Below are 11,106 nucleotides of genomic sequence, written 5' to 3' on the forward strand. Positions count from 1 at the left end.
GTCTGTCCAATCAATAAAATGGGAACCGGATCGAATGGCTCGGCCAACAAACAATACTACGCGAGCCGCACAAATTAAAACAGACCCTCAAGAGCTGGAAAACACAATAGCTGGCCTGTGCTTAATGCAGTTTATTTTAACAAAAGTAATCCATATGCTTATGAATGTGTGAGAGGTTACAAATAATTTAAGAGCTTTGGTAAGCCTAGCATTTCTGACTGCTGTTCAGTATCTCTTTATCTTCAACATGCATCAGTCTATTACAGCATAAATCATACAGTATAATGAAAAAATAGAGTTGAAGAGAAATTTGGTCTATGATTAATTTTTCTGTGGACATTTTTGTCAAAACGCTTACTTCATCCTACACTTTGTTCATTACTCAAACACATCTGGCTGACAGGTGCCCCATCTGTTAAACGTTGAGTAATTTCATTCCAGCAAAGAGGAGCAAACGGAGAGAGGAATGGAGGATAAGGTACTCTATCTTCTATCTGTGATGACATCAGGGCTCGCAGAGCTTGTTAGAGATGGAGAGTTAGAGCGGCCGTTTCTACAGACAGTAATCCAGCCCACCGCTGTCAGTGCCCTTTCAAAGCACTGATTACTCCATTTCCAAGGGCCTAATCTCTGTAAACAATCTCTGTTTTCATTATCTTTTAAACTGATTAGCCCTATGAATATAACTTTCCAGCGCTGGACTCAGACAGAGAAAAAAGCCGACCATATTGATGCCAGCTGTAGCTGCATGACCTTACAAGAGAAATAAAGCTGTGATACAAACACAGATATAAAGGAGGGGAACATGTGTGACTGAGACGTGCCTGAAAAGTATGACAGATGTTGAATAGAAAAGGGAAACCTGCTTGTGGTTTTGCACAATTTGCAGCTGGATATTAAAGTTAAAACTCGGGCATAAACAGAGTCTTGATCGTTTTCACTCAACCTAGATTGACAGTTAATGTAAGAGGTTATCGTGGTTACTCTTATCTTTATATATAATCTTTAAATGCACCACTTGGACATGCATGTTCAAATGATCAGTTCCTTTTCTTCAATCTTTCGTGCCATTGCAAATTAAACGTTGCTTTCCACCCCATCCCTTTTTCTCTCCCTTCTTTCTGGATGAAGTGAGGTAACGTTTGCCAGCGCATGTCTCCATCTGTTAACAAACACTTCCAATATGTTGAGAACAACATCTTGGCCCTCGGTCTCCTCCATCAGGATGTGATGAACGCCGTGCACCTGCCTCAGCCTCCAGCCTTGTTTCTGGCAGCCGACCTGAGATTGTCTCAACTCAACAACTATTCACCCCCATAACATCAAAGACAGAGGAGTGGAGATGAAAACAGTGGGTTTCTTCTTCTTTCTTTTCCATCTCAGCTTGCCATAACAAATTAACAACTATGAACCCGATGCCCCCATTAGTTGGCCTTCTCATTTGCCAAAAATTACTTGAGGTCAATTAAAACATCTTTGCTTAGAGCTGTTAAATGTCAGTGATCATGTGAGGGACATTTCTTTTGGTTAACAACCTTTTCAGCCCACAGTCACCCCAAACTGTACATCACTCTCCACAGTAAATTACCTCCACTAACAAACCAGATCTGAGCATTCATTTAAGTCAACAACAGAAGAGCAAAAACAACGTCAGACTGGTTGCAGAAACTAAGAGAGAACTCATCAAGTCACGTCAGGAGAGACAACAAGTTGGACTCAGCTCTGCATTCACATCGTGACACGGTGGTGTGTTTTAAGGAGAGAGGACCCATGTCACCCCTCTCTGAACTCCCCACTTTAATTAACTAATGTATCCCCATTTGTCATAGCGTGACATTGCATGATTCTGAGGCAATCTGAGCTGTTGGCCGGGCCATGAGAGGAGAAAGCATCAGCACCCTCTACTGACGAGCTGGCCAGCTTCAGGGCCCCAGTGGACTTTGAGTTCATTTCCTCTCATTTACATGAAGGTTGCTTGTCTAATTATTGTCTTGTGATGATGCTGCCACTGAGCGGCCTGCTAATGAGGACCAGATCAGTTCTCTGAGGTGGAGAACTTGGTGCTGTTTTCTTTCATTTAAATCACTGTCATTCTAATTAAAGTTAAAGGGTTATGAAAAGGACATGTTAAGGTTTTCTCACACATTTAGGACTTTGTTCTAAAATGGATGTAGTTTGTTGACACTTCTACATATTAGGATTTGTCATGTTCAATGCTATGTTTAATGTTCCTTTATATCCCTGGTGCTATCATAGGCTGACTTCTTAATTGGTGGGGTCCCTGCTGTGAGCTTGCTTAAATGAAGCCTGAGTCTGTGTCTCTACTGAGAGTACGACTTTCAATATTTATTTCCCTTTCATATACATCCTTTTGGGTTAATTTAAATACTTCTACTTTTACAAATATTTCATAATACACTTGAAAGTTTTTTTTTTAAATCTAATTTCTATTTCAGACTCTTGTGACTCTTTTTGTGTCTTGATCCTGGTGCAACCTAGCACAGAAATTTTCATCTGAATTAACAGTCTTGTTTTATCTTAATGGCAGATAAGACTGCACAAGTCTAGTCAGGTTTTGACTTGATTGTTGTCGCTGCCTATGATCAAACATTGGGCCCAAAAATGAAGGTCAAAAACAACAATTGCGTGACATTATATGCTATGCGTCCAAGATACTCCACCACAACAATTCTTGCATCTACTAGATTAACACCCTGACCTGATGTCAATGACACGTATCCTGACACTGACCAATTGGATAGCTAAAATGAATATCTTTGTATCTTCATTTTCCAGAGTGATGTTTTACGTGTCCCCAAACCTTGGTGGTCTATAGATAATAAAAAAGGAGGAGTCTCTTGTGCTTTGTGCTCATGCGGACATTTTTTGAAACAGTGGCATGTTTACAGAAAACTTTTCCAACGAAAAAGAAATAGATCATTTTCGTCTCTGTGAGGACAAAGCCTTATTTAGGTGCAGCAGACAACATTTTGATGCACATTGTCTTCAGTTGAGTCAAACAGTATTAGTGCAACATGAAAAATGTAAATACCCTCCTCATTACAGAGTGTCAACCCTGATTGGTTGGTGTGTAACGTGTCCATCAGAATGAACTAGGATTGTGAAATGATTACAAGTTTCATTTGCAATTATTCTCAGAATTGCTGTAGTTAATAGTGATTAATCTGTTTTGGTGCAATTTAAAATTTAACCATTTTGCATTTAAAACTATTTTTGTTTTGGATTTTTTGGTAAACAAGGGTCATTGACTCCCTGTTTGGATACTGACATGCTTTCATTTTTGAAGAAAATAAAGAACTTCAGGGTAGATTAAAGATTATCACATGACCTTAACTGTGGAAAAAAGAACTTGTTTTGGATTGAATAGGAAAATAAGGGAACAGTAAAAAGTGAAATGTATGATAACACAAGGTGGAGATGACTTTTGACTTGTCCTCTGAGCTGTCTGAGCTTTCTAGAGTGAAATGAGACATTAAGGAGCAGCTGTTGAGTAATTTTACTTCACTGTGCCTCCAGGGAGACACCGCAGTGGCTTAACCAAAATTAAAAAGAATCAGTGCACCAATTATGGAATTTTGTCACATTGTGCATTAATCCTAGTCACCATTCATCATTTATACATATTCACACACCACTGACACAACAGTGGGTGCAATTTAAGGCTCATGCACTGGGACACTTGACGTGTAACTGCAGGAGCTGGGCATTGACCCCCTGACCTTCCAAGAGGACCAACTCTACCACTTAATTTTAATCAAAATCTAAATTTGAATAATTCTGATTTCATGCAGAAACATTCTGCAGCTGTGATGCACTGGCCTAAAAATGCAATCTGGCTTTTAACGTTAAGTCATATTTTGGTGATTTGGTGGCTATATGTATGTGTATTTAGTTAAGATCCACGTTAGCATGTTAAAATATCAAGAAATTATTGTTACAATAGAGTTTGATGTGTTTTTTTATACTCAAGGGGAGTGTTCAAAGAACAGCAGATAAAAATGATAGTTATTTAGCAGAAATATAGTACGCATTTAATCTGAAATGTTGTTTTATAGGTAGGGCATTGTTAGCTAGAAATGTTTCTCTGAACACTGTCTGCAGACTTCATAGCATAGTTTTCGTGCAGAAACTCTGGCCTGTTTCTCCAAACCAGGGCCAGTGCTATTTACTCTAGCGAACATTCATCATTGATGAGTGCCGTCCCTTACCTATCCTTTTAACTCTGTGGCTGGCCTTCCTTTTTATATAAATAGGAACATAATTTCAGCCCCTCTGCCTATAGCAATAATTTAACCACAGTCCCTTAAGTAACCCAAACTTGATGGATGAGCTAAATGAACTAAAATAAATGAATTTAACAGATGATGTAACAGCTGGTTTGCATATTTTTAAACCCATGCAGGCTAAAATAGAAATGCAGTGTATTTTTTATCACCTCATATGATTAGTGAGAAAGCAAATATAAACTCTGATTCCTGGAATGGTTATCATTACAAATCCTCACCTCCCACATCTGTTTAGACTTGAGGGGACAATAAGTCAGTGAAGCAGGTAGAACTTTTTGGGATATATTTAGTTTGACTGTGAGAGAGAAATGACTAAATATAAAGTGTGTGCTAAAGGTTTGCGTCAGCACCAAGGTATTCTCAGATACGCGACGCCTGGCCTTTTTCATCTCTGCATAAGGGAACCTGCATCAGTATGTCACTGTCTCCTCAGCTAAACAAATTAGTGTTTTTGATTGATCAAGGTTTATACGAAAAAGGGTATATGGTTTCAAACAGAACAGGAGGGAAGGGGGAGAGAGAGAGGGGAATGTATATGTGCAGACACAGGCGGAGTGAGGGGCTGAAAGAAAGAGAGAGAAAGAAGAAGAAAAAGGGAGACAGAGCAGCTGGATTGCCATGTAAATAGCTGTGCAGATAGGTAGGGTTGGGCTCGGTGCCAAAGGCTCTACAAAGGGCTCTGAACATCTGTTTGAGGGTAGATTCCTGCTCTGTGTTGTTGTAAGAATAATATTCTCGCTCTGAGGGCCTGTTCCCTCATCAGATGGGATCATGATCATGCATATACACTCTCTAACATCAGACCATAGCCCAACAAAGCCCAGATACACAAGTCAGCCTGTTATTGATGTTATTACACCACAACTCAGTCATCAGCAGGGATGGACAGGTTGAACATCGCTTACATAGCCTGGGCCCGTTTTAGCTGCAGGAGAAATGTGGGCCGATGTGGGACAATCATTAATTAGACTCATTAGCTGGACAGGTCCAAGAAATGTACACTTATTGATGAATCACTGGCTGTGACAGAAGAATAAGCAAGTTCATGTTTAAAAATTGGATTATGTCAGAGATTAGTGGAAGGTTTACACCATAAAACACAGCATGTAGAGTTCCACTTTTAGCCAGACATCTGATGAAAACAGCAAAACCACAAGTTTGGCTTACGCATAATTAACTGCTACACCAAAGTGTTGGAGGCGAACTTAAAATATTCCTACCCAGCTTTTCCCATGGAGTGAAAAAAAAAAAATAGTGGGACATCTCTTTTGGTGTGTCATGACAAGGATCTTTTTCCCCTCTTCCAAGAACATATGCAAGCAATTTGTATAACAAATGTTGGTTTTAGACTGTGTTCCTTGCATACTAGTGGCTTCTCAAAGCAGGAGGGCTCCATTCGTTAGTGCATGAAAGCAAAGCAAACAAATTAATTAACACTATCGTTACACAGGGTGGCCAAGGAAAGCAGGCACTGTAATGTTACACCATTACCTAAATCTGCATGCATCTGTCTGTGTCTTACCCCTCCTCCTCTTCCCCATCCCGGCCCGTGTCTCCTCCCGCCCCTGCCCCTGCGCACACAGTGCCCTTGAACAAGGCCGAAGGACCACCTGCGTGAAAGAGGAGACCCTCTCTGTTATGTCTCTGCTAGGGAATTAAATAACACGGAATCCAGCTCTGCAAATAACTCACAGTGAAGATCATTTTCCACATGGTGCTTGACAAAAGGTAAAATAAGAACAGATGATGTCCTCTCTCCTCTCTCTCAGCTCCGCAGCTTCACTCCTCAGTTTTTTCACTTTGTTTTGCTGCTATCCTGGCCTGTAGACACAGGGGTTTGGCCTGTAGTGGCCTTGTTAACTGGCTGGTATGAGATACAAGGTCTCATGGCTAATAGCCACTGACATTGAGTCAGCCATTTTTTCATGCCCTCACTTGGCCGGGGTTAAGAGGGGTTCGAGGAACCCGATCCCAGATCTGATGATTACATGTGAGCCATCAAGAGCAGCAGGAGGCCTTTTTTCTAAACTGGGCATCCATCAGAGGAGAGGGAGGTTGCAACTGGCTCCACTAGAACCACTTTGATGCATGAAGAGGACGATTTAAGCATGTTGTTGAGGTATTCAGACAATAAAATACAACAGCTACATATGTGTAGAGGAAATGTTGGAGATGCTGCCTTGCTGAGAGTGTTAAGAGAAAAAAAAAAAAAACTAGCATGTCTTCTGTTAAAATAAGAAATTACAGTTGCAGATCAGGCGGCAGCCTTTGGTTGAAAAATGAAGCAAAGGCAGAAGTGCAAGAAACCGCAGTTCCTTGAATGTCCACTTGAAGCTGCCTACAGGAGCACCGGAAGTCACATACACCTCATGTTAAAGTGTAGATTTTTATAGCAGAAATAAACATGTTTGGGGCTTGCTTTAGAAAAGGATTTTGGTCAGAATAGTTCATGCCTTTATGGAAACATTGTACAGAGGGGGATTTCTTTTTAAAACCTGTCTGATTTGGTTAAAATGTTAAAGTTTTATGCATTATTGAGCGTACCTCAGACCAAAGATTCATTACAACACTGTTTTAGAATATGATACAAATAATAATAAAAACCTTATACGACTCAACAGTCACATTTACTCTGCTGACCACTCAACAGTCACAGAGTTACTCTGATGGACACTCAACAGTCACAGAGTTACTCTGATGGACACTCAACAGTCACAGAGTTACTCTGCTGACCACTCAACAGTCACAGAGTTACTCTGCTGACCACTCAACAGTCACAGTTACTCTGATGACCACTCTGCAGTCATGGTGCTCATTCTTGCACCCTTTGCACATTTTCCATCCATAGTATCAATGCACACAGACTTGTATATACTATAAAAAATACTTTAAAAAGCTTTTTTTCTGGAGCTTTAAGCTCCGTGTTTCTCTGTTGGTCTAAACAGTTTGAGACAGTGTTTTCAATTTGGCAGCCACTGCAGTTTGAGCCTCCTTCAGTAACAAAATGGGTGATATCATTCAGGCTTTGGCCAATATTTTCTACAGTCTTTGCTAGACTGTAGCAAAGACCACAGGTTAGCTTGGCTTTGTATAAAGAGAGGACCCAAAGAAATGCATCCCACCTGAAGCACAACAAAAATGTGGTTTATCACAAGCATGTGCAAAGCCAAGCTACCTGCTTCCAGTCGTAACGTTAAGCTAAGCTATCATGCTGTACCTCATAGCCTCCAAACAGACATGAAACATGCTATCATTCCTCTTACATTACTCTTGACCAAAAGCATATCCCCCAGAATGTTGCAAATTTCTGTAACTTCAACAATATTTCTGCCAAACACAGACGAGTGCCTCCAGCTGGCTCCGAAATCGAATCAAACGCATCCTAGTCTGTAAAACATATCAGCTTCATGTGTTCGAGCAGACCTTTGCTCACCCCTCTGAAAAGGGCACATTTGAAGTTTGTCTAATCTAAACAAACAGGTAAGGCTCTTATTAGCCTCCAATTCCCATTGCAAGTGTAACTTCATTTTCAGTTTGGTCTCTCCTGCTGTGACTCATGGGAGAGCGACTTCAAGCTGCAGCTATGCACTTGAGGTCATTATCTTCATTTCTATATCCTCTGCAGGTTCTCAGCATATGGGAACATTTTAACTCAGGATTTGTGTGTCTGCGGCCATAAATCTGCCATGTCAACTATAAAATACAGCCAGCCAGCAACAGATGTAACTCTAATAACTACCAAAAACTGAAATCAAAATTTACCACCTCTTGATTTTTACTCTCATGCTTAATAGCCTTCAAGATTGATTTCACATTTGGGTGCAGGAGATGGACAGTAAGAGTCTGAACATACTCATAAAGATTGAAGAAAGGGGGGGTTGGAGTGTTTCCCTTTAATTTTCTATTACTCTACTTGCTTGATCCCTTTCTTTCCTTCTCCCCTTCTGTCTTTTCTTTAATCCTGCTCCTTCTGCCCTTTTAGCTGAGACGAATCCGCCTTTCATCCTCCTCTGCAGCGAGGGCCCTGCTCTCTGCTTGCACAAAGCCTGACCATCGCTGACTCCTCGTCAACCCCTTCGCCCAATTTATCAAGCAGAGGCCCATGGGTATTCATCACCCCCACCACCTTTCATATCCCGCACCAGCTGAAAGCCACTGTCCCTCCTCTGACTTCAATGCAGCCGTGACACACCCGTAAGATTTATAGTGGCATAATTAGTAGCAGTGAAAAAGGCCTGCGTGCTTTGCAGGGTCAGTCATACTGTACGCTCTGAAAGCAAGTCACATCTGCTTCTAGATAAATCGCACAAAAGTTGATGAATTAGCTGAAAACAAGAAACACAGAAATTCATCAAAGTCAAATAGTGACATCAAAACAATCATGGACACTGGGTCATTTTAACGTACTATTTGTCACCTTTCATGGAAGCTACACTGTCATAAATCCCATCTCCCCATAGGGAAGCTGCTGCTGTTTCTGCTGCCTGTGATGAGCAGCTCTGAGGTGAGAACTCCCCTTGAGGACGGGGGTTTCCGAAAACATCTTGAAGGAGGTCTAAAATAACATGCCTAATAGTTAAACAGTGTTATTGATGTAATCATGCCCTCCCCCTCCCCGCCTGTACGCTGTCACTGATATCTCAAGAACAGTGAACTAATTAAAACACTCCTGCACTTTGTTTTTATTACAATCCTCACACAGAAAGCTTCACTAAACAGCTGCTTTTTTACCTGCACAGACACAGGTCGGGACATGTTGTCCAAATGTGCACAGAGGAGATGCAAAATCCCCATTCAATCATAAATTACACCTATAATTCATTATTCCTGTTGTTGCTTTCCCTCTGTTCTCTTTCATGTGCATGATGGCACAGATCATGGTGCACCTGAAATATCAAAACGTCTGACATCAGGGGAGGAAGGTTGGCTTCAGCTGCAAGGAGGAGGTAGAGAAGAGAGTACAATGGTAATCAGTGGAGGAAGAAGTTGAGTACTTAAAATGTTGACTTGAGTATAACAATGCTATTTCACGTATTTTCTTCATCAGAACTCAGAGGGGGATATTTGCTTTTTTACAGCTGTGGTTACTTCTGAAAGAATGATTTTATATGCAAGATATGGTTTTAAAAAGTTCAAGTTCAAAATGAATACTCAGAAACTAATTTCTGTTTACATATTCTACAAGAATGTCCTATTTGTGCTCACAGGCAGGGCTAGTTGTTGTAATTTGAGGCCCCAAGCAAAAGACCAGAATAATTCCAGTCTTTTAGCTGTAAGCAATTAGATCTGGCCAATCCCTCAGCTCTGCAAGGTTAGACTGAAGATATGCTTCAATCTAACCTTGCAGAGCTGAGGGATTGGCAAGATTTAATATCTTTTATCAGGCAAAGCCATCTTGCGAAGATCAAAACTGAACGGTTTGTGCAAAGTCTAAAAAAACTATCGGACCAATCAGTGTCATTTAGGGGGAAAGAGGTGGTAGCTAAAGGCTTAGTATAATATACTTCAGTCAAACTGTAAGCCAGTAAAATCTGTCTGGACAACATCTCTTTATTAAACAAATTCAAAGAAATGCACTGATATTTTTAGGTAGATAAGATGTTGCTGCTCCACTCCCAAGGATTAACTTATCGACCTGTTTCAGAAGAATTTACACAAATGGTGGCTCACTTTAGCTTTGTTAGCTTTAGCTAAAGCTAACATAGCTATGCTAGCTACACAGTTAATGTTACTACCTAAGCCAATGTAGATAACTTAGCTTTATCAATGAGAGCTTTAGCATTAAAGCTAATGTAGCCACATAGATAATGTATCTACACAGTCTACATTGCTGCTTTGTGAGCCTGTCTTTAATTACATTAGCTATGTATCTGAATTATCTATAGCTTAGTTAGCTTTAGAAAAGCAACCTCTAGCAAATGTAGCTAAAGCTGAATAAGCTATGTAAATAGGTAACATGTAGTTGCTTTGTGAGATAAGCTTTAGCTACATTAGCAATGTAGCTACATTAGCAACATACTGTAGCTATGCTATCTATAACTAGGTTAGCTTTACCAACCTAAGCTTTTGCAAACATAGCTTAAGCTAGCATAACTAGGGTATCTAAATAGCTTACACAGCTTCTTTGTGAGCCTACTTATAGCTATGTTAGCTACATGGCTACATTAGCTACATATCTGTGTTATCTATAGCTAAGTTAGCTTTACCAACATTAGTTTTAGCAAATGTAGCATAAGCTAAATTACTTATGTAGATACATAGCTTATGTAGCTGTTTTGTGATATTGGTTTAACTACATTTGCAAAATTAGTTATTTAACTTACACAGCTAATGGAGCTAAGTATGCTACACTTGCTGGGTTAGAGTGTTTTCATGGAGGACAAGCTTTTTTTCTGTAAGCAGGCTGTTTATTTGGCTTTATTCAACGTTTTGTAATCAGGTTTTGCAGTTCAGGTTTTTGACTTTAACTTTTTGTTATCCTAACCCTTACCTTAACCATAAACAGAAGTTTAATCGGATTTAATTTTTAAAGTTTGAACATGTATTTCAATTCTGAGATATACAGACAGTCTGTGAGAGTGGCCGTAAGAGATGAATGGCTGGTCTGAAGCCGGACTGTCTGGCTTGGAAGAGCATCATATCTTGTACTTACTATATCTACAGTATATTATAACTGGTCTCAAGAAAACTTCTAGAAACAAAGCTTAACGTCTGGGACAATAGCCATTCTGCCAAAAGTCATGACATTTGATGTATTGCATGTCATTTAACCACACAGTAATCCACTATTTTATTGGTT

This window comes from Cheilinus undulatus, linkage group 10 (assembly GCF_018320785.1).
Source record: "Cheilinus undulatus linkage group 10, ASM1832078v1, whole genome shotgun sequence".
Classification (NCBI taxonomy): Eukaryota; Metazoa; Chordata; class Actinopteri; order Labriformes; family Labridae; genus Cheilinus; species Cheilinus undulatus.